Source organism: Crocuta crocuta, unplaced genomic scaffold (genome assembly GCF_008692635.1).
Source record: "Crocuta crocuta isolate KB4526 unplaced genomic scaffold, BGI_CrCroc_1.0 scaffold131, whole genome shotgun sequence".
NCBI classification, from domain to species: Eukaryota; Metazoa; Chordata; class Mammalia; order Carnivora; family Hyaenidae; genus Crocuta; species Crocuta crocuta.
In genome coordinates this window covers 6,217,303-6,243,123 of record NW_027528977.1, presented here as the reverse complement: position 1 = coordinate 6,243,123, position 25,821 = coordinate 6,217,303, and positions in this window count along the sequence as shown.

Here is a 25,821-nt window from a genome sequence, read left to right as displayed (position 1 = left end):
ATAAGGTGATTATAAGCTAAAAGTCTGTGGAAGTAAAAAGATTGAGGAAATATTGCCTGAAGAAGTTGAGGATGTGGAGAAAATTCAAGGCCATGGAAAAGGAGTTGTAAAGGGCTCAAAGAAAGAGTTTGGGAGAATGGGAGATTGGATCAGGAAGAAGAAGAAAGCATTCTAGGAACAAAGATGTTCTTAAAGATGTCCTTTGGTAGTGACTAAGGAGAAGAGGCATTTGAGGATAGGAGGAATTAAGTGGCTGTGGTAGTGTGATTAATAATAAGAAATATGTATATGTTTTGTTTTTTGTCCTTATTTCTGGCAGAGCTCCTAAAACTCTTGGAATTTCCTAAGTGATAAGAGTGATAAAGACATCTTTTGTTATGGTAGTGATGTGACTTTTTAGAAGCCCCTAAAGGTAGGGCTAGTTGCCTGGAGGACCAACCACCTGATTAGAGGGTTGGAACTTTCAGTCCTATCTCAACCTCAGGAGAAGGGAAGAAGGGCTGGAGGAGAGAGAGGCTGGAAGTTGAATCAATTGCCAATGGCTAATGATTTAATCAGTAATGCCTATGTGATGAATACTCCATAAAAACCCAAAAGGACTGAGTTCAGAGAACTTCCAAGTTGGTGAGCACGTGGAGGTGCTGTAAGAATGAGGCGTACCCCCTCCCACATACCCTGCCCTATGCATCTCTTCCATCTGGATGCTCATCTATATCCTTTATCATATCCTTTAATAGACTGGTAAATGTGTTTCCATCAGCTCTATAAGCTGCTTTAGGAAATTAATTAAACCTGAGGAGGACATTCAGGAAATCTCTGATACATAGTCAGACAATCAGAAGTATAGGTAACTACTTTGGGCTTAGGACTGGTGTCTGAAGGTAGGTGGCCAGGAGTCTTGTAGGACCGAATATTCAACCTATGGAATCTGATACTCTTTCTGGGTTCATAATGTCAGAATTGAGTTGAATACCCAGACACCCTGCTGGTGTCTGAATATTGTTTGGTGCTGTGTAGACAGCACCCCTCTCCCCACACACACCCATGTTGGAACTGGGTCCAAGAGCCCCAAAAATAGTGGCTCTCAGGGCTGTGGAGAGGTAGAAGCCAGCTAGAACAGTTGTCCCCAGTGTCTCTCATGCTCGTTTATAGGCTGGCAGACAGGACTAGTAGCTGTGTGTTGGAAATACATACTCCTTTTTTGTGGGCAGGGACATCACACAGGTTCGAAGCCTCTACCTGTTGAGAGATGGTTCCAGGAAACAGGTCTTTGCTATAGGCAATATCATGGAAAATACTTTTTAAAATGTTGATATTTAAAAAATATTGTTTTTCACTGGCTTCTAGAAGCCAGAGACTCCAGAATAATCAGGTGAAAAATAGTTCATCCAAACCCTTCTCATTTATTAGATGAGAAAACTAAGGCTCTGAGAACCCACAATGTGTGTATAGTTTGTCACGGATCTGAGTCTATAACTCAGGTCAGCTGACCCTTGCAGTTCCTTTACTCTGAATATCCAGTCTTCTAGAAGAGCAATAGGAGGTCATTGTCACATACTGAAAACCTATCAGTCACCAAGCTTTGTACATGTACATCATATCTTATTCTTCTAACAAATAAGTATGATGTAGGTACTATCATTATCTTCATATATATGTATATACTAAGGATTAGAGAATTTAAGGAACCATGATCACAAAGCCACAATATCGCAGATCTAGGATTTGAACTTGGACCCTTCCCCTCCAGAGCACTCCTACCCAATATAATACACTTTATCATTCCCTGTCACATAGATTATGGCTTACCCATCCTCCTTTTTTATTTAACAGAATCAGGTAGAAAAAGAGTGCTCCCCCCCTCCTAAATATAAACATAAAGTCTCAGATGCCAGCACCTGCTCTGCTCAGATATCTGTCTATTGTGGATGTGCAACACCTGTTTACAGACTGGCTCTTTCTAACCGTCCTTGGCTATGAGTTTTTGGAGCTGGCCCCCTGTGGAATGAATCAAGAAAGGAGAAGGAGAAAAATTCAAGTGTAAAAAACTGGGTTTCTAAATTTTATTTTTATTTCTAAAACAACCAGTATTATTTGAGAATGGCATCTGCCTCCTCTTTCATTGTAAAAAGACAGCACAGTGGCTTTAGGGCTGGCTTGCATCTTCAGAAATCTTAGGTAGTCATCCCAGTCTTCTGTAGTGTAGAGAGAATTATACCAAAGTCAGCGTCGGGATAAAACTTGAAGATGATAGCACAGCCAGGCACACATACAATGTGCCTGCTGTTTCCTACAGGCTCTCTGGAGATGCAGAATGTCTGATAAGCAGGAGAGAAGGCCTCTGGTTGCAGACTTGGCCTGCTCCTTGGCACAGGATGGCATTCAGCAAACATTTTGAGACTTCCTCTTGTGCACCAAGCATGTACGAGGTGTCCTTCAAGAAATCATCATCATCTGAGAGATGAAGTAAATGAACAGAAACCTGGAATACCATGTGATCATTTCTGCATGGGAACCCACGTAGGGTGCTAGGGAAACCCAGAGGGCTTGGGTGTCCCCAGAAGACTTCTTCCAAGAAATGTCATGAACTGAAATGACAACGGAGCACCCATTTGCCTTCAGAAAAGCAGAATAGCAATACCATCAAGGCATTTATTAGTTTTTATTCTTTGGAACAGACAGGGTCACATTTTGAACATGAATAGATGTTTGCATGCAGACCTAGGTACCTCTGAAGCACACTAGAGGAAAATTGGCAAGGCAGGTTTCTAAATCCATTCCCCTGGCCTTGTCAAAATTAATAAAGTTCCCCTCTTTTGTTGCCCTGACACTCTAAAGCAGTGCAGAATCACCTCTGAAATGTTTTAATGATGTGCTGTTTTGTTCCTGTGAGTACTCCATACTTTAGGTGCCAATTCACCTTTTTCTTCCATAAAGAAGAGTCAGGAAAAAGAACAAGAGTAATGGTTGAACAATCGAAAATCCAGCATATTGAAAAGGTCATGTTACCTTAGCACACTATTTTAATTTCTAAATGTCTTAGGCATTGTAAGTCCTTTTTGACACTCTGTTCTAGTGACAAATACTAAACAGGGGGTGGGAAAGGGCACAAGTGATTTCATCTGGTTGTAAAACATGATGATAAGAATAGGGAACAGTGCACAGTTAATCCATGCTTTCTGTAACATTTCATTTGGAGGCTTGTTTTGGACGTGTCTTCCTGTGAGGAAGGTCACAGTTCTGACCTAATGGTGTTTACCGTAGATGGAAACGAGGCATCTTTCTAAGCTAACATTTTAACCTTCTCTTCTTGTTATATATTCTACTTGTTCTCATGCATCATGTATTTAGTGACTGATTTACTTTCGGGAAACTTTGAACTAGAACATTTACCCAGAGTTTTCACTTTACAAAACGTTGGTGGCAGACACTGTTATCTTATCCAACCTCCTTCTCTCCCTGGCTCTCTCCTACTATAGAGGTTGAAAAGCCAAATGCTTGTCTAGCCTCCCTTGCAATAGACAAAGCCCTGTCACCCAGTTCTAGAGACTATAAGATATAAGTGAAAGCTCGTTGAAAGAGTTCTGAGAAGAAGGGAATGGACATAGAAGCATGCATGCTTCTTTCTGCCTGGGACTTTGAAATGATATCTAGAGATCCAGCTGCCATGTTGTGATAATGAAGCAATTAGTCGACTTGCTAAGGAAGCTAGCACAGAGAGATAAAAGGATCTTGAGACACTGATGTCACAGAGCTGCTACACCTGCCTGCCTGTCTGCAGATATGTCTTGTGATGAGAAAAAGAAATGAACTCCTATTTTTATTTTTCTGTTACTTGTAACTGAAAATATGGTATTCCTAACTGATGAAGCACTTTTATAAACAACAGCTCATTTGAGCTTCATGGCAAACCTGTCAGAGATTTTCATTACCCTATTTTACCAATATAGAAAGGGAATTATATGGAGTGTCACTTAAGAGCACGCACCTAGAAAAAGATGGGCCAGAACCTGAGTCCTCAAATCCCAAACTCTCTGTGCTTTTTCCACCATTCTCATGTCCCTATCTGAAATAAGATGTTGAACTCACATGGGAAAGGAAGATGAGCCATTAAGAGTTATTTGACCCATGTACTGAGTGACTTCAGGTTCTTCTCTCCCACATCATTCACCAAAGTATTAGTGCATCAAGCTTCTGCTTTCTCTAGTTGAGTATCATGTTTGCATAGTATTTTTCCTGCAAATTTAGACAACTTGGGGTTAATTTAGAGCTGGGAATATGATAAATGTCTCCAAATGCAGGAAACACCCATGAACCTTTCTCATAACCAGAAAGATGGACAGTATTATGAACATACCTTTTGGAACTGAAGGTAGGTTTTTCTGTTTTTGTTTTTGTTGTTTTTACTTTCAGGTGAACAATCTCAAAATGAGCAATCGAGCTTTCTATAGTGCACACTGTTGGTGGCTCATCCGTGATCCTTTTCCTTTCTCTTTGCTGGCAGATCATGGGGTTTGAGTGACCATCCTTTTTCCAAGTGACTAAAGTCCTTTCCTCAGTTACAGGGCTTCTGTTAGCCAATCATAGCAGCTCCTTTCCTCTTGCTAGTGATTAGCCCAGGGCAGACATATGACCTAATAATAAAACATGAGAAAAGATCTTCTAGGAAATATGGTTTCCTCTTCCTCTGGACATTATCAGCTTGGCTGTACCTCCTTTCTCATAACAAGACAAAGCCAGTTCACCATGGATGGCAGAGTGGCAAGAGAAAGAATCTGGATCCTTAATGATAGTGTTGAGTCACTGAAATTAATCTGGAGCATCCCTACTTTTGGACTTTTTGTTGTGCCGGATAGTATTTTTTTTTTATTACTTAAGCAAAATTGAGTCCATTGAAGGCATAGTGACTGATTGTATAGCTTCCTGATCTCAGTGGAGATTTGACCCCATGTAGAAGCACAGCAAGATAGCTGATACCTGGGACCACTTAGTCCCAGACAACATGGGGAGACAAGTCCTCAAAATTTCCCTGTATACTGGTTCTTGCAGCTGGTCCGAACATTCATTACTGCTCTACACAATCATCATTGTGTGACCCCAGGCCGGAGGCATTCAGCATAGACTATTGAAAAGCCAAATCTAATTAATGTGAACTGGGATTTCTTAAAATAGAATTGTTAATGCTGTTAACTAAAGTGAGTATGTTATAGAGAATGCCTCATGTTGTGAACCAACCTCTAAACATTTATCTTTTTCAGAATGAACAGTTCTTTGGAATTTGCTCTCTGGGAAACAGTATGCTATAGAATTTAAGAGTCTGGCTTTTAAGTGTAAGCTGACAGAATTCAAATCCCATATGTGTCATTAACCAGACATGTGGCATTGAGCAAGTTACAGTACTTCTCTATACCTCAGTTTTCTCATCTGTAAAATGAGCACAATAATAACACTGACTTCATAGGATTTTTGTAATGGGCTATCATTTTACATCACATAATAGGCTCAGAGTAATTGTTAGCTATTTTCATTATTTGCTGTCTAGAGTACAAGTATTCTTTCTTTCTTATCCTTTTGCTTGAATTTGGGGGTTGGGCTTCCATGATTATCTGAACATTTTTGTCTATAGTATGATTGCCTTGTATTTATCTACTTCATGACTGGAGAAAATAATATCTTGAAAACTAATTCTGTTATTTCCTTTTTTTTTATAATTAAGAGTTTCTACTAATAACATTACTATACTAAACATGAATTCAAAATCATACAGTCCTTACCACTCATAACTTGGTGAATAAATACTGGCTTATCTTAATTTTGAAGGTTAAGTGGTACTGATTTAATAAATGGCTCCAAGAAATTCCATCTCTTTAGCTCATGTTTCTCAGTGACTCATTATTCTTGCAGTAGCTACCATCCACCTGTACACGGTAATTTAAAAATTTCCCTTCGAAGTGTGGCCAAGAGGCTCACAAATGCTTTCTCAATGGGATGTCTTCCCTCAAGAGTCTAACATTCCATTATTCTTTGCATATAATTTGGTTTTACTCTTTTAAGAGAATTATCTCTAAATATCCTGCAAGAAAAGATTCTGGAAGGAACATTTTGGTACCTAGGTTTTTTTTTTTTTCTTAGCATTTGAACTGCAGAATTCTACAGCAGAAGAATTACTCTTGTTTGTTACAGCCACCTTATCTACAGAAAACAGTGCTCGTGCTCTCAGATAAAGTCACTGGATATATTGGAGTTTAAGTCATAATTATGATGTGAAGATTAATGTCTAACTTGCTTGCTGAGATATTTTCTTTTATACAGCTTCACTTTATTTTTTTAACAAGTTCTCAAACATAAATAGGCATGTAATTACTGAAATCCTTTTCCTGCATAAAAACCCTTTATTTATTCTGCTTATTCTAGCAGGGGCATAACGATGACAAGAACATAGATTATCTTCTATAATTTCTATAATTAATAAAAATGTAAATAGTGGCAAATTCATAATCATCTCTTCATTATGAAAGTACAGAAGGATGGCATAGACAAATACTACTTAAATAAAATGCAAATATTTTATTAAATCATTAGTTTCTACAAGAAATATATTGTTTTTAATGTTAAAAGGAAAAATAAGAACTGTGCTCTGTTGTGTTTAAATGTCATAAAGAAAAATCAGGGGCTGATTGAAGAATGACTCCAAAAGAAGTTCAAATTAGGAAGATACAGGCTGGTTACAAAAGTGAGAAATTCCACTCAGAATAAATGGCAAGACTGAGAAGGTAGAATAACATTAAAATCATACAAAGACACGTAAATAATTCATGACAGGGGAAACAGAGTCACTAATGTTGCAAGTAATTTTTTATTTGCAACATTCGTGCAAATAAAAGATGAAAAAATGGCCACATGTTTCCCTATGAAAGATAGGGAAAGGCTGAGAGAGCCTGGGAGGCTCAGTAGGTAACAATTAACACGAGATTATTGTCTTTGAGAAATTTAGAATGTTAATTAAAGCCATCATTCTGGCAGCAAGAAAAACTGGCTACAGGCCTAGCTTTAACCAGAATTCTGGAGGGAGGCAGCTCTAAGGTATTTGATCCTAGAGGAAGGAAGAGAATAAGATGATGATGATGATGATGATTATGATGATGATGATAAAGAAAGAGGAGGAGAATAGTTGCCTTATAGGGCAGCTAGTATGTAGCAGGCAGTGTGCTAAGTGCTTACCTGTCATTTCACTCACTCTTCTGGATGATTCTTGGAGACTATTGTTACTAATGTTTTACCATTGAGAAAACCAAAGAGCAAAGAGGCAATGAGATTTATACAAGGTCACTATTCAATTGTGATCTGTGGTTTGGTAATTCCTCTAACCTCTCTCACTTGGGATACCTCTTTGGTGTCAAAGCTTCTTCATCCCTTCTTTCCACCTCACTTACAAATCTCTAACTTATGTGTACCTTTCCCTACCCAGCCAGAGTCAGTAAGGGGGAATTTAGAGTATACAGCAGACCTCTCTGGATGTAGAAGCTTATCTCTGCCTGCACAATAAGCAGATAGATCCTGATTCCTGTTGAAGCAATATTCATGCAAAATAATTGCATCTACCAAAAAGAACTGATATTATTCAGAGGCTGATCACCCAGTCTGTGGATTGAGACTTGATGATAAAACCTTGTCAACAATATTACTTGGAATTCACAGAGAACCTTTCATCTGAAAGCGCTTTGTAGTTAAGAGATGAGTGATTGCCTAGATTTATATCAAATTCCGTGTTGGAATTGAGAAATTACAGTTACGGATTTCCACATCATGTATTATGTGCAGTGCATTTACAATAATTCCAATTTCTGTCCCATACCTTTTTTTTTTTTTAAACTCTAAGATAAAGTTTAAAGTGGTACAGTCATTCCTGTAGTTGACAGTTTGGCAACATAGTTTTGCACATTTTAAGTTTCCACAAATTAATAAAAATAATAACAAATTTTTAATTTACAGTTTTCTTTGCCAGACAGATAAGAATATTATTTCATTTTTTCAGATGAGAAAGCTAAGGGGGAAGAAGTCCATATGTACCCAGGTTCACCCAGCTAGTAAGAGTTAAGCCTGGTTCTTTCAGCTACACATCATTAGATTTTTCTACTGCCCTGCTCTGCCCTCAGTTCCAAGTATAGTATATATACCTTGGTTTAGGAGTTAGCTCCTCAAGTCAGCGAGGTTGCCTGGCAATAGATTCGTGTTCAAACTGCTTGTTTAATGACTAAATAAGTGAATAGGAAAGTATTTTTACTTAAGTTGTTCTCATTTAGCTCATTTCCATATTTCATATCAAAAGCACCTTCCTGTCGTAAGTAGAGGCCTACCTGTATAGACAGAAAATGAGCTCCAGAGAGGTTAATTAAGTGCCAAGAGTCATATAAGTGATTTACTAGCAGAACAAGTCACACTGAGCTCCAATTCTATCTCGTCTGAGTCAATCTTTGCCTTCTCAGTGTAAAATGTCATTCCCCTTCCAGCCTGGTCTGTTTCTCAATGCATGCGCTTCCCTGGTCATAAATGTTTTCTTTCTAGTATGCTTAGCCAAAACACATTTAATGGAAGAAAATGACATGAGCTATATAAAAGAGATAGTGATTTGTTGTTGAATGTTTCACATTTGGATCTCAACATCTCAATCTAACTGTATGTCATTGATAAGGATTCTTAATGATCAAGTTTCAGGCAAACAGCTCCATTTGAAACATTGCTCACATTAAAAAAATGATTTGGGGAAAAAGAACCATATGTAGAATTTTAAAATAAAGCTAAACAATTTCATTTAATTGTATATACGTAGTGGCAACATACCTTTAATTATATGACATTGTTTCATTTTGTATAAAAAATAGGAAAAAAAGGATAGTAAGTATTGCTGGTTTAAGAAAAAGTCCTGCTCTGAAACATGAAGATTCATGTGTTAATGACAATAGGAGAAAAATGCCTTTTCATAAGCAGATAGTAAAATCTTAATGACCCAAATTAATTTCTACAAAAAAGAGAAGTTTGGAAATTTATCCTAAACTTTTATTTAAAATAACACTTCACTTAAATAATGATAGCATAATAAATTTAGTGTTCCTTTTTTTCCCCTCTTACTAGTGAATTAGAATCGGCACTTGAATAAAAAATGGCAAGTCTCCCTCCTATGGCTTATTGATGGCTTTTGTGCCACTCTGATTTTCATTTAACTGAAACTTCTCTAACAAATGCTATCCTGTCATAAATGGAACTTTACTTTTTTAATCAAAGGAAGGCGATTTCATTTTCTACCTCGGAGAGAATCCAATGCAAAACAGAGCCAGCATAATTACATACATACTTTTATAACTTCAATATCATAATATTTTGATTTTGCTTTACATCACACACTTTCCCAGCTGGTGGGCAACTTCTGTTTTAGTTTTGTGGATTATATTAGTAATGGGGGAAAGAGATACCATACACATTGTGAAACTAATGAGACCAACAGTCTGGTGTCATTTTGAGGGTATGATAATACGTCTGTCTGTTTGACGGTCTTTGACATGCTTTGTTAGAACACTTTATGCCCCAGGTACATTGGTACTTACAATTATTTACAGCATGTAGAAGCTTAGGCAGCAGAATATAGTGCAAGTTAGGTAGCCAGGAAAGGGGACAAACTTGGGAAAGGCTAATGAGGAAGCTAGATACCAAGACAGGGGTGAACCGGCTGATGTGAACAGGAGGCCACACAGTCAGGACAAATCCAGGGAGCGGATGACAACAAAGCAGTAAGTCAGCCAGAAAATACCTAGAGAGCCAGGTCCCTCTGTTTCAGGGTCAAATAAGCAATTTCCCACTTCAGGAAATTGAGTCCATGATCTCCTGGGAGTTAATTCTTCAGTGCTTCTAAAACTTAATGTGCATGTGGAATCCCCAGATCTTTTAAAAGGCAGATTCTGATTCAAGAGGTTTGAGATGAGGCCTACCAGCCTCCATTTCTAACAACCTTCTAGGTGATGCTGCTGCTCCAGGGGCCACAAACTGTACAGCCAAGTGTTAAGCCAGCCCAGAAATAGGCAAAGCAGACAAATGGAAAGCTGGCTCTGGTGAGGAGTATAGGGCTGGGGAGCAAGTGTAGTTTCTAATGAAGACAATCTGCAAACTTACTGCGTGCCAGGTCAAAAAGCAAATTTTATTGATGGCTGCCTCTTGTGGGTTGAATTGTCCCCCCAAAAGGATATCATTGAAGTCCTAACCCCCAGTACCTTAAAATGTAATATTTGGAAATAGGGTTTCTACAGAAGTAATCAAGTGAAAATGAGGTCATAATCCAATATGAGTGGTGTCCTTATTAAAAGGGAAACTTTGGGGGCATCTGGGAGACTCAGAAGGGTAAGCATTTGACTGTTGATTTGAACTCAGGTCATGATCTCACCGTTTGTGAGTTCAAGCTCCACATTGGGGCTCTGTGCTGATGGCACAGAGCCTGCTTAGAATTCTCTCTCTCCTCTCTCTCTGTCCCTCCCCCAATCTCTCTCTCTTTCTCAAAAATAGATAAACATGTCTTTTTAGAAAAGGGAAAATTTGGTCACAAAACAGCCACCCACAGAAGGAAGAAAGAAGGCACACAGAAAAAGATGGTCATGTGACTGGAGTGATGCATCTATAAGCTAAGGAACATCAACAATTGCCTGCAAACACCAGAAGCTGCAAAAGGCAAGGCAGGCTCTCCCCTAGAGCCATCAGGGAACATGGCCCTGCCAATGCCTTGATTTCTGACTTCTAGCCTCTAGAACTGAGACAATACGTTTCTGTTACATTAAGCCACCCAGTTTTTGGTACATTGTTATGTCAGCCCTAGGAAACTAACATACTGCTGAATAATAAGAATATTGGCTTGCCACATTTTTGAACAGAGGAAAACTAGACCTAGAGAGATTTAGTTTAAGGGCATCTGGGTGGCTCAGTCGGTTAAGTGTCTGACTTCGGATCAGGTCATGATCTTTTGGTCCATGAATTGGAGCCCTGCATCTGGCTCTGCGCTGACAGCTCAGAGCCTGGAGCCTGCTTAAAATCCTGTCCCCTCCCCTACTCGTGCTCGGTGTCTCTCAAAAATAAACATTTAAAACATTTTAAAAATTTATAATATAGATTTAGTTTATTGCCCAGGGTATCTAACTACTTAATAGAAAGAAGCCTGGAAACCACATTGCCTAGTTGCCAATGCCTTTATGCTTCAGTAGGCTGCTTCCCAAGAGCACACACAAATGGACCCATCACTAAAGCAACATTTCCCTAACCTGTGTTCTCCAGAACTATTTTCAAGGTTTTGTTAGCAGGTGATACAAAAGATTCAGTGTTAACCAAGTTTTAAAACTCTTAAAATCCCCATACACATTAACTTAATTAAAGATCNGAATAAATCATTTTTGTGGGGGGGGGTGAAAATAAAAAAACTTCCAAAACATGTTAAATGTGCTGAATAGGCAGTTTCATAATTTTTAGAGCATAGAATTTTTTTTCCCCACCATCCTACAGAATGCCACGTTAGGATATACTAGATGAAAGGATAAAATTCATTGCAACTGAGAAAATTCATACCAACAAAGAATCTAGTTTAAAACTTAATTGCAGGGGTGCCTGGGTGGCTCAGTTGGTTAAGCGTCAGACTTCGGCTTAGGTCATGATCTCACGGTTTGTGGGTTCTAGCCCCGCATCAAGCTCTGTGCTGACAGCCAGCTCAGAGCCCGGAGCCTCTTTCAGATTCTGTGTCTCCCTCTCTCTCTGACCCTCCCTTGTTCATGCTGTCTCTCTCTCTCTCTCTCAGAAATAAATAAAACATTAAAAAAATATTGAAAAAAAACCACTTAATTGCATTTTCCTGTAAGTTATCCAGAGACTACCTGAGTTGTTTGTTGTCATTTCCTCGAGGCAAAAATGATGATGCCCTCTGGGATGAATTTAAGAAGTGAATTTAAAGGTCTGCCTTAGAAGCAAAGTAAAAGATCAGCCAGTGACATGGGGCAAAATGGAACTGAGCAAAACTGATGGGGTTTGAGAGAAAATGAGAAATCAAATATTTAAGGCCTATCTATATGGCTACAGTCTTTCTTCAGAAAAATCCCAATGAGCCTAAAGAAAGATTTTTGACACAGTGCTTTAGAATCACTGGTGAAGAAACTAGTATGCCATGGGTGGCACATTTTTGGTGTTATATTCCACAGCTAGTGCACCTCCCAGGGCTACCATGAACATTTGGGCAGGTACAGTGACATCATGCCATTCACACTGTGGGTGTTACAGATCTGTCCACTGATTAGAATAATGGCAGTAAAATTTCAACAAAATCAGTAGCATGTTACAACAGGTGCCAACAGATGGAAATGAAGTTTCCTGAGCAGAGGTACCATTTTCCAAGTCACTCAGGAGTTCCGTGAGCTAACGGCAGCCCTGGGACCCTCTCCCACCAGCTATAAGGCTCAGAACCCCACTTCAACCAGGAAAGTTGTATAATGTCACCATCTGACATTGGGATGACAAAAGATTTCCATAAGAAAAATAATGTTGCTTTATCCAGCGTATTTCTACTTTGTGTGGAGACCTGGATTATATGCCCCCCACCCCTTATCCTGAGGAGCCAAGAATTTAATTAGACACGAAGAATAAGTTTCCCATTATGGGACATTCATGAATTCTTCCAAAATGTTTATTTCTAGGTCTATTCATAAGAATTGCTGTTCTAGGGAATAGAAGCAGTTGATACATGAGCTTGAATTTTAAATGCCAGTTTCACATATAAGGAAACTACATTTTGAAATGTTAAAGGAAAGAATGTTAAAGAGATAAACCGTATTATGCATTCAAAAGAGAAACTCTAAAATTAAGTCAGTACACTCCAGACATTATTTTAGTTGTTGGAGATGGCAGGAACAAAATAGGTGCAGCTCCACCTCCAAGCAGTTTACAATCTAGTGAGGAAGACACACTACACAAATCATTGCACAAACAATAATAGGGCTACAACTGTAAAAACCCTAAGAAGTAAAATTGCTGGGACTCCTGGCTGGCTCAGTCAAGTGTCTGACTCTTGATTTCGGCTCAGGTCATGATCTCAGGATTAGGTACCACGAATGGAGCCCTTCCTTGAGTTCCTGCCAACAACGTGGAGCCTGCTTGGGAATCTCTCCTCCCCCCGCCCCCCGCCTTCCCCCACTTGTTCTCTCTCTCTCAAAATAAACAAACAAAAAGAAGTAAAATTACTAAATGCTCTAAGAGCTTATGATAACGGGTCTCAATCGAGACCAGGGAAGCCTTTCCTGAAGAAGGTACCTATAAGCTGAGATATGAGAACTGAGTAGAAATTAAATAGGAAGGGCAAGGGGAATGAGAGTTGCAGGTAGTGGAGATGTGGAGATGTGGAGATGTCCTCAGGCAGGAAAGAATTTGGGGTCCTGAGAAACAGGAGTGAGTGGCCACAGCTTTGTAAGAAAAGAAGGATTGATTAGAGGAGAGCAGTGAGATTATGCAGGTCCTTCTAGGCTAGGTTACACCTGTTAAATTCTTTCACAAGAGCAGAAGCCTTTCAAGCTTTTTAAGTGGAGAAATACCAGATTTTTAAAAAACCTGCTCTGGCTGCTTTCTATGCAAAGATTGAAAGAGGAAAGGAAAGAACAGAGAGACCAATTGGCTATTGTATCTGTTAAAGTGGGTGATAGTAGTTTAGTCTTGAATAATGTCAGTAAGGACAGAAAAATGTGGTCAGGTTAGATATATATATCGGAGGTAAAATCTACCATAAATATAATTAGATAGAAAATGAGTTATTTGTGCTAATAAAGCCAATTGAGCAAAAATGGAATAATCCAAAAATATATGTGTATTTACATAGTTGTAATGATGACATTTCACATTTTTATGGTATGCGGCCATTTACTAGGCATTCCCTCCAAGACGAAAAACACTGAGAACCGACTATGAGTCAGACACAGTTCTAAGCACTGAAGATACCGATGCACAGGATATAGACAAAGTCCACGTCCTTATAAAGCTTGCCTTCTGGTGGCAGAAGCAATCAGTAGAGAAATGAGCACACAAAGGCACTGTATCAGGTGGTAATAGTGAAGGAAAGCAGGATAAAGATTTGGGAGAGGGAGAACCAAGCTGTTCTGGCTACTTTGCCCAGCCGGGAAGGCCTTTCTTGAGGAAGTTACACTTGGCCAGAGATCTGAAACGAGGCATGCAGAAAGTTGGAGAGAGAATGGTGGGAGATTGGGAATGGAGCAGCTCTTCCTGTGCAATCCATCACTGGTCCCTTCTCTCTACCCATATCTTTATAATTATACCTCTGTAAGTAAACTGTCCTCAAATTATGCTAATATGTGTATTCTGCTTCCTGTTAGACCTCCAACCCATAACAGTGTACAGCAAATGTCTAGACTGGGAATGAAATGCAATGATGGTCAAGATGTGCATTTGGACTTTAATTTTTTATGAATAATCCACAGAGTGCATTCATAGACATTGATTCAAAGTTGAGTATACTAGGAAGATATAGATGCCAACCCATTTTTCCTTGAGTGCTTTAGTTTATTCTATTAACTTTAATTTAGAAAAACATACTTAATATAACCCTAGATTTCACAGTAAAAACTATTTAAATTTTGCTTTGGTTCCTGATTTAAATCACTGAATACCTACTCATTTTCATTTCTACTTTAAAATCTTAGGCTTTCCTCAAGTCTTATTGCATGTAAGAACTGCTTTTTTACATCAGAAAAATTGCTTAATTTTATTAACTAATAGGCAGAGAAACACATACATCAAAATAATAAAATTGGCCAAAATGTTTTAAGGTTATAATTTTTTTTTTTTTATCATTTGCTGATGGTGCAGGGAAACAAGAAATCTCATACTACGCTGGTGCTAGAATACTTTGACAAAACATTTCTAGAGGATGATGTGACAATCAAAAGCCTTCAGTTAAATCAAGATTGCCTGGGGGCACCTGGGTGGCTCAGTCGGTTAAGTGTCCAGCTTCGGCTCAGGTCATGATCTCGTGGTTCGTGGGTTTGAGCCCCGCGTTGGGCTCTGTGCTGACAGCTCAGAGCTTGGAGCCTGTTTTGGATTCTGTCTCCCTCTCTCTCTGACCCTCCGCTGCTCGCATTCTCTCTCTCTCTCTCTCAGAAATAAATTTTTAAAAAATTAAAAAAAAAGATTGCCTGGGTGGCTCACTTGGTTAAGTGTTTGACTTCAGCTCATGGCATAATCTCACTGTTTACAAGTTTGAGCCCCACATTGGGCTTCATGCTGTCAGCACAGAGCCTGCTTAGGATTCTTTCTCTCAAACTAAATAAACTTAAAAAAAAAAAACCTTCAGGTAAACTGAACCAAAAATTTTACTACTGGGAATCTAATAGTAGGGAATAATCTAATACTTGCCTCTCAACCCCATCAAAAAAAAAGGAGGGGGGGTGCGAGAGAGAGAGAGAGAGAGAGAGAGAGAGAGAGAAGAGAGAGAAAATAAATGTCTGGTAATAGTGGGAACAAGTTAAATAGATTATGTACATGCATATGATGAATCCTATACTCCTATTAAAGGGAAAAGAATGTTGAGAAGGATTGACTCCACGCTGGCTCTGCATTGAGATCAGCTGTGATACTTTTTCAAAATACTTCTGCATGGGTCTCTCCAAGAAGGGTCAAATCAGTAGCCAGGAGTAATATCCAGGTTTCTGTATTAAAAAAAAAACAAAAACCCACACAGGTGATTATATGGAGAATTGAAAACCATGAAATACAGGACAATGTATAACAAGGTGGGAACATGGTAGGGGCGGAACGCTGGTTATCTTACATTAAAGCCTATTGAAATATAGACACAGAAAATAAATGATAAGAATAGGGCCAGACAGGTGGGCTTTTATCTCTGGGCAATAGGATCATAAATGAGTTTTCTTTTTTACTCCATGCACTTTTTAAGTTTTCTAAAATAAAAATGTATTTATTTTAATTTTTAGTAAATAATAGAATGCATCTCTTCCTAGCTCATTTTGTCTTATATGTTTCCTTAAGACCTCTTTTCACGGACCTTATTCTTATCTTTATATTCAATTTTTGTTATTTGTTTTTAACTAGTTAAAAACTCCCACTAATTTTAGGGACATTTAAAGCCTAATTCCCAAATCTAACAATACATTTGTTTTTGTAACAAAGCAAACACTTTGATCTACAGGGGACACTGTAAAGTTCTCTCTGCTGCGCCCTCTTCAGTAGTAGCACAAATGTGATTGAAGAAGAAATACTTGAGGTTTTCTTTTTTTAAAGAACATGGTGTTCCCAGGGAAATAGCTGCCACTTCCTTAAATACAATTTAAGAGACACAATAAAAAACAAAGGAAATGTAATCACTGTAAATGTTTAAAAAATATGTTCCTATAACATGCTCTTGCCTTACAACCTGCCTTTCCTGTGAAAGAAATAAAAACTGCTATAAGGTGGTCTGTTTGCATTAATTAACTTTATCTAGATGATGCTATTTATCATTTTGGATTTTTAAAAAAGGAAAATAACCTGTTTGTGCTATCCCTTGAATTAGAAAGTGCTTCTACGTAGGTCTCCCCATTAGTCTCATTTAAATAAACTTGTGGAAAACACACAGACATAACATATAAAAATTATGTTTGGCTTGATTAACTTCGATAGTATGAACACACCCTTGTAATTAAGAAGCAGAACCTTCTCTGCAGAAGAAATTTCATACCAGATACCAACCCTTTCACACCCCAAAGATACGCACTATTCAGAATTGTGACGTCACAGATTAGTCTTGTTTTCAAATTTTATATAAATAGAATTAGATAATACTTTCCTGTGTGTTTTTCCCTTAGCATTATAGCATTATGCTATAATTGTTTAATTATAGCAATTAATCTATATTGTTAAAGGTAACATCAAGTGTTCTTTTTTATTGCAACATAGTACTTCTTTATGTACGTATACTACAATGTATTTATCCATTCTACTGTTGATGGACATTTAGGTTATTTTAGGCTTGGAGGATTATGAATAATGCTGCTAGTAATGTTTTTGCCTGTTTTTGGCATATACATATTTATGTATTTCTCTTAGGCACCTATCTAGGAATTATCTAACTCAGGATATGAAATTATTCAGCTTTAGTATATGCTGCAAAACAGCTTTCCATATATACATAACCACTTTTATGAATTACCAGTTTCAGTTTTGTTCAGTTTTTAAAATTGGTTTGTCTGTATTTTGAAATGTAGGACTTGTGTGTGTGTGTGTGTGTGTATGTGTCCTCTTACAAATCTTTCTTTGTTTTTATGTACTTCAAATATATTGTCCCACTCCGTGAGTTCATTTATTCTCTTAATGGTTTCCTTCGATGAACATACTTTTATGTTAATGTAGTCAAGTTTACCAATATTTTCTTTTATAGACTGCATTTTTTCTCCTGTTTAAGAAGACTTTGCTTCCCTCAAAGTCATAAAAGTATTTTTTATATTATCAACCTAAAACTTTTTTTTTTTTACTTTTGTCATTTAGACCAATAACTCATCTGGAGTTTGTTACTTGTAAGATGTAAAGTGGAGGTAAAGACTCATTTTCTCAGATCCATCTGTTGACTCACCACTATTCATTGAAAAGATTATATCTTCCCGTTGCTATATGTCTACTACCCTAATTACAATCCTGACATTTGCTCACCTAAGTCCTCCAACTTCAGCCTTCCACAAGATTGTCATGGCTATTGTAGGCCCTTTATATTTCCACCTGTATTTTAGAATATGTTTGCTAATTTTCATCCCCCCAAAAATAAAAAAAAAGTAGATTTTGGTTGGGATTACATGGAATCTGAAGACAAGATGGGGAATATTTACAATATTGTGTCTTCTTTTTATTATTATCACTTAAATTATTATTTTTACATTTATTTTTGAGAGACAGATAAAGACAGAGCAAGAGCAGGAGAGAGGCAGACAGAGAGAGACACACACACAGAATCTCAGAGCTGTAAGCACAAAGCCTGACACGGGGCTCAAATTCACAAACCAGAGATCATGCCCTGAGCCGAAGTCAGACGCTTAACCTACTGAGCCACCCATGCATCGCTATTATTATTATTTAAATTCAAGTTGGTTAACATTTAGTGATTTAGTGTAGTATTGGTTTCAGGACTAGGATTTAGTGATTCATCACTTACTTATAACACTCAATGCTTATCCCATTAAGTGCCCTCCTTAATGCCCATCACCCATTTGGCCCATCCCCCCAACCATCTCTCCTCAAGCAACCCTCAGTTTGTTCTTGTATTTAAGAATCTGTTATGGTTTACCTCCCTGTTTTTATCTTACTTTATTTTTCCTTCCCTTCCCCTATGTTTATTTGTTTTGTTTCTTAAATTCCACTTATGGGTGAAATCATATATTTGTCTTTCTCTGACTTATATAGCTTAGCATAATATATCCTAATTCCATCCATGTTACTGCAAATGTCAAGATTTCATTTTCTGATTGCCAAGTAATATTCCATTGTGTGTGTGTGTGCGTGTGTGTGTGTGTGCGTGTGTGTACATGTACATATACAGTTGGTAGATATTTGGGCTCTTTCCATAATTTGGCTATTGTTCCATTGTTGATAGTGCTACTATAAACATTGGGGTGCATGTGTCCCTTCAAAACAGCCCTCCTCTATTCTTTGGATAAATACCTAGTAGTGCAATTCCTGGGTCATAAGAGACTTCTATTTTTAATTTTTTGAGGACCCTCCATACTGTTTTCCAGAGTGGCTGCACCAGTTTGCATTTCCACCAACAGTGCTAAAGCCTTCCCCTTTCTCTGCATCCTTGCCAACACCTGTTGTTTCCGGAGTTATTAATTAGCTACCATGACTGGTGTGAAGTGGTATCTCATTGTTGTTTTGATTTGTATTTCCCTGATGGTGAGTGATGTTGAGCATCATTTTGTGTGTCTGTTAGCCATCTGGATTTCTTCATTGGAAAAATATCTATTCTGTCTTTGGCTATTCAGGATCTTTTCTGAATTGTTTGTTCTAGCTCAGTGAAGAATGCTGGTGTTATTTGGATAGGGATTGCACTGAGTATGAAGCTTGCTTTGGGCAGTATTGACATTTTAACAATATTTGTTTTTCCAATCCATGAGTATGGGATGTTTTTCCATTTCTTTGTGTCTTCAATTTCTTTCATAAGCTTTCTGTAGTTCTCAGCAGACAGACCTTTTACCTTTTTGGTTACGTTTATTCCTAGGTATCTTATGGTTTTTGGCAAAATTGTAAAATAGGATAGATTCCTTGATTTCTTTTCCTGCTGCTTCATTATTTGTTATAGAAATGCAACCTGTTTCTGCACATTGATTTTATATCCTGAGTCTTTGCTGAATTCGTGTATTATTTCTACATTTTGGGGTTTTGGGGTTTTCCACATAGAGTAACATGTTGTCTGCAAAGAGTGAAAGTTTAGCTTTTTCCTTGCTAATTTGTTTGCCTTTTATTCTTTTTTGTTGTCTGATTGCTGAGGCTAGGATTTCCACTACTATGTTGAAAAACAGTGGTGAGGGTGGACATCCCTGTCATGTTCCTGACCTTAGGAGCAAAGCTCTCTGTTTTTCCCGATTGAAGATAATAGCTGTGGGTCTTTCATATATGGCCACAATATTTCATATAAAAAGGGCCATATATGAAATATCATGGCTTCTAATGCTCGAATGTGATAAATCCCTACATTTATTTACATCATACTTATTTTTCCTAAATAATGTTTTATTGTGTGTGTGTGCAAGAGTACATCTGTCATTAGATTTAGTTTCAGGTATTTGAATTTTATGCTCCTTGAAATATTATTTAAAATTTTCTTTTCTAAATTCTTGCTATTTATATATGGAAATTTAAATGGCTTTTGTATACTGCTTTAGTATTAAGAAACTGCTATATGCACTTATTCATTTTAATAGTGTAGAATTACACTATCCTTTGCTTATTTTTCTTGATTTGTTGCCCAAGCTGGGACCTCTATGACAATGCTGAATAAAAGTATTGGTAGTAGATGTCCTAGTCTCATTTCCAACCCCAAGGAAATGATTTTAGTCTTTTACTGTTTAGTATTATGCTATCTGTAGGCTTTTTTGGTGGATATAGACTTTGTGTGATTAAGGAAGTTTCTTTCTATTCCATTTTGGTGAGTTTTTATTGGGTATTAAGTTTCATCAAATGTGTTTAATTTATTCACTGAGGAATTAAGATTTTTTTTTCCTTTGTTGTCTTCAGTATTATACTGATGGATTCTTGAATAACTAAACCAAACTTACATTCTTAGTCATACTGTTTGGCTCCTTTTATGTATCACTGGGTTTGGTATGTTGGCATTTACGTAGGATTATTTGGTATCTATGTTCATGAAAGAGATTGAAGAAATTTTTATTTTTTGTAATAGTCACATAGGAATTTGCTCTCAAGATAATGCTGGCCTCAAAAATAAGCTGACTGTTGTTTTCTGTTCTCTTTATGTAATCTTTATATAAGATTAATAATATTTTATCCTTTAATGTTTATAAGAATTCATTAGTGGAGCTATCTGTGACTGGAGTTTTTAGGAGATAGTTTTTCAATAAAATTTTGATTATCCAAATCAGATATAAGAATATTCATAAATTCAAATTTTTCTTACATTATTTATTTTTGGAAAAGTTGTGCTTTGCCATCAATATTCCCATTTTATTGTTTTTCAATTTACTGCCAAAAAGTGTTTTTCTTTTTAGCAAAAAGTTATTAATGCTGTCCTCTAATATGATTGTAACAAATGAGTAATCTGTAGTTAGTGGTTTCACCATTTCCACAAGTGGTATTGGAAATTCTTCCTCTCTCTGCATCTTTGTCTCTCATAATTCTTGATAGAGGTTTATCTTTCTTATTAAATCCTTTTAAAGGACCAGTGTTTACATTTATTCTCATTATTGAAATCATTGATCTTCAGTTTTACAGTCATTGCAATATATGCACAAAAAAACTATAAATTTCCCTTTAAACATAAGTTTTAGCTGCCTTCTATAAGATTTGGTAATTTTTATTATATTATATTTCAGTTGAAAATATTTTTATATTTTTATTGTTATCTCATCTTTAACCTATAGATTATATATAAAAATACTTGACATTTCTAGGTATTTGATGATGTTCTATTTTTGGATAAATTGTTTAGCTTAATATCACTGAGAGAATATGCTCATTATTATATCCTTTGAAATTTGTAGAGGCATACTTTCTGGCCCAGGGTAGCTCATTTTGTAAATAATTCAATATCACTAGAACATAATTTATATTCTGCAATTTTGGGGTAGAGTTTCCTAGATATATCTGTAAGTTCCATTTTATAAATCTTGTTATTAAATTGTCTATATTCTTGCTAACTTTCGTATGCTTCTTCAATCTGTTATTGAGAGATGTGTGATAAACTCTCCCTCTGTGGTTGTGAGTTTGTCATTTCTCCTTTTATATCTGTTTATTTTTGTTTTATTAGTTTCAAAGCTGTGCTAATGAGTGCTTACAAATTAATACTTGTTGTATGTGAGATACTGAAATATTCAACTATAATTTTTGAATCATCTATTTTTTTCTTCAGAATATATCCAACATATATTATGTACCTCCATTTTTAGGTGTATATACACGTATAGGGTTTTTTAAATGTTTATTTAATTTTGAGAGAGAGAGTGACAGAGCAGGAGTAGGGGAGGAGCAGAAAGAGAGGGAGACACAGAATCTGCAGCAGGCTCCAGGCTCTGAGCTGTCAGCACAGAGCCAGATGCAGGGCTCAAACCTTCGAACCGTGAGATCATGACCTGAGCCGAACTTGGACACTCAACCGACTGAGCCACCCAGGCGCCCCTACACATATAGTTTATAAATCTTCCTGAAATACTTACTTTATGTCTTTATAATATCCCCTTTGTCTCTAGTAACATTCGTGTCTTAAACTTTATTTTGTCTAATGTTAATATTGTTACTTCAGCTTTCTTTTGTTTGCTTTTGTGTGGTTCTCTTGTATCTACTATTTGATGAAGTTATTCCATTGTCTTTTGATTTCTTGTATGCCTATCATAGAATCAGGCTGAAATTTGTTTCCCCTTCCATGGTGTCTTTTTCCATCTATAGCTGTTTTAAATTCTCTTTGTCATTGGTTTTCAACAGTCATACAACGATGTGCCTAGGTGTGCTTTACTTTGCATTTATCCTGGGGTTTTTCTGTTGTGTTGTGTTGTGTTTTGTTTTGTTTTGTTTTGTTTTTGCAGCACCTGCTGAATCTGTTGCTTCATACTCTCATCATTTTTTAAAAATTCATGATAATTCACTTTTCAGTTATTCTTTTTGCTTCACTCCCTCTCTGCCAAACTGTTTAACAGTGATTATACCATTCAGTGTTCACACCAGCAATGTATGAATGATCCAATTTCTCTGTATCCTTATCAATATTTATGTGTTGTCACTATATTTTTGTTTTAGTCATTTCAGTAGGTGTGCAATGATATCCCATGATTATAATTTTCATTTTCATAATGGCTAATGTTAACAAATTTTTAAATGTTTATTTTCCATTCTGTATCTTCTTTGGCAAAATATCTCTTCATATCATTTATGATTGTTATGTCTTCTTCGTGGATTGACCTTTGTAATCATTATACATTATTCCTCTCTGTTTCTATTACTGTTCTTTACTCTGAAGTCCATTTTACCTGATATTAACACAGCCATTCCTGTTTTTTTGATTAATGTTTGCATAACATATCTTTTATCCTTTTACTTTTAACCTTCCTCTATTACTATTTTTGAAGTGAGTTTCTGGTAGATAACATATATAAGTCATGTTTTGTGATCCACTTTAATAATTTGTCTTTTAATGGGTGTATCCACACCATTTATATTTAATGTCATCTATAGACCCCGAGGTGGTCTGCCTGCTTTTTTCCATCTTGTAGAGTTTTATGTTTATTTTACGTATAAAGCCCAGAGTTTTTAATTGTACTTAGTGAAATATATGTTTACTCTATACTCACAGAAGTGAGAGTCCAGTTCCAAGAGTTTTCACAAATGTGTACTTTCATGTAACCACCACTGTATCTATTTTTAGCATAGTACCACCATCCCTCCGTATTCCCCAGTACCCCTTTGTGTCATTCCTTTCCTTTATGACAACTGGTCTGATTTCTGTCCCTATGGTTTTGCCTTTTCCAGAATGTCATGTAAATACAATCACATAGCATGGAGCCTTTTGAGACTGGCTTCTTTACTTTAGCATAATGCATTGAGAGTCAGCCATTGTGTACGTATGAGTAGACAGTTCTTTCCTGTTGCTGGTTAGTATTCTAATGCTCTATAGTTTATTTATCCATTCCACAGTTGAAGGATATTTGGTTGTTTTTGGGTTTTGGTGATTATAAATAAATCCACTATAAATTTTCATTTGTCTTGAGAAAAGAAATAGGGGCAGAATTGCTAAGTCTTATTTTAAGTATATGTATAATTTTATAAGACATTGAAAACCTTTTATTTCTTCAAGTGGCTGTGCCACTTTTTGTCCCCACCCACAATACATGAGAATTAGTAGCTTCACACATTCTTAGAAGTAATTGGTTTTGCTTTTTTTTTTTTTTTTTTTTTTTTTTGCCATTATAACTAGAGTGTTTGGGTTCTCCTTGTGATTTTAACTTTATTTCCCTAATGATTAATGATGTTGAGTATTTTCTGTGTGTTTGGTTGTCATATATATATTGTCATTGATTATGTCTCCTAATCTAATATCTTTTTTTTTTTTTTTTAATTAGAGAGGGGGAAGAGTAAAAGAGAGAATCTCACGCAGGTGCCATGCTCACTACAAAGCCTGACACAAGGCTCATTCCCATGACCCTGGGATCATGACCTGAGAAATCAAGAGTTGGATGCTTAACTGACTGATCAACCTGGGTACCCCTTATGCCCACTTTTTTTCATTGGAAAGTTTGTTTTCATACTACTGATTTTTGAAAGTTCTTTACATAGTCTAGATGCAAGGTTTTTTGTTTGTTTGTTTTAGCAGAAATTTGACTTACAAATATTTTCCTTCATGGTGTACCTTTTGTTTTCTTTTTCTTAACTGCATCTTTCAAAGAACAGGAAATCTCAATTTTGAGCAAGTCTAATATATCAATTTATTCTTTGATGGATTGTACTTTTGATATCATAGCTAAGTAATATTTGCCTAACTTAAACTCAGAGACTTTCTTCTATTTTCTTTCTTGATAATTTTAAAATTAAATTCCAGACATTGTTTTTGAACAATTGTAGAGATAATTTGAGGCTCTGGATGATGTCACCTTCTGCCTGGAGAGAATTATACTTCAGCTTCTGTCAGGCAATTAGGTTAGAGGCAGATCATAATCTAATTAGGGATTTAGATTACTCAAATCTTGGTTTCAGTTTTTGTGTCAGGAGGTATATTTCTTGTTTGCCCCCAAAGTTTAAGGCTTCATGGGGGAGGGTGGAGGGTGCATTAAAAGCCTAAAGTTTTTATCAGCTCTCCTCATTGGTAGGTCTTAAGCCCAAATTTTTGTCTTGTCAACCTTGTGAGTCTGCCAGCTCTACATAGCTTCTCTTGATTTCAGCCATTGCTTGTAAACCAGCAAATGGCTTAGGAGAAATATTCAGCCAAATGTCAGGCTATTTCTGTGCTTCTCTTCTCTTATGCTTCATAGCCCACTTGAGCATAGAGAGAAAGTTTTTGGAAGCTCTTGGATGCCTTAAAACATTTTCTTTATTCAGCTTTCATAATTTGAGGAGGGTTGTCAATGGGAGGGTTGTCGTGATATAAGATAGTCTGACATAGCCAGAAGCAGAACTCCTACCATTTTTTTCACGTTGACTGTTCTAGAAACATATTATTAAGTCAGAGTCTCAAAGATTAACTTTTTTTTGGAGCAATTAGGCTATATTGGGAGCACAGACATTATAAACCTATAGGTTCACATAGGCATAGGAAATGACTTCATTTCCCTGAAGAAGCTGAGGTGAAGAAGAGTGATTCTCTTTCTGATATTTCTGGGAGAGTGTGTTTTACCAACTTGGAATGAGAGAAGCTGATACTTAACCACCTGCACCAGTTTAATGTAACAACTTTCTTTGCCTAAGTACCATCAAAAATTTAATTACTTTCTCCTTGTCATTTTATGTGTTTATCTCCCCATCCCTTTATGCCCTCAAAAGGGTGCCACTAGCAAACAAATCTATCAAGTAATATCTAGTATTCCATCCAGGACTTAATAGTTTGGTTCCCTGGGATGATCCAGGATGAAGGAATTTGTCTTCAAAGTGTCAGACAAGAGAGATAAAGTTTCCACAGTCAACATTAAATCTTTGATAGCAGCTCAAAAATAATTGAAATAAGGAACACCAGATATGAATGCACATGCACCAGCTCTCAAAATCGAAAGGAAAATCCTTCTAAGAATCCTGAATGCAGATGTTGTAGAGCATGTCAGGGCTGCCCTGACAGTTGGACCAACTCCAGTGAGATTATAAGTAAAGTCAGTGAAGGTAAGTTTTATACCAGATACAGAAATAGGAAAAAGAGAAGAAGGTAGAAAGGGGGAGCCCTTTAAAGTAAAAGAAATGTTTAGGTTATATGAAGAAATGAAGGAATTAGCTTAATATGGAACAGCTTGACTAAGAGAAATGGCTACAACAAAGATTCATATCATACAACAAAGATTTAGAAAGTAGGAGCTTTCTAAACTGACGATCTTTAAAAGATGAGGAACAACT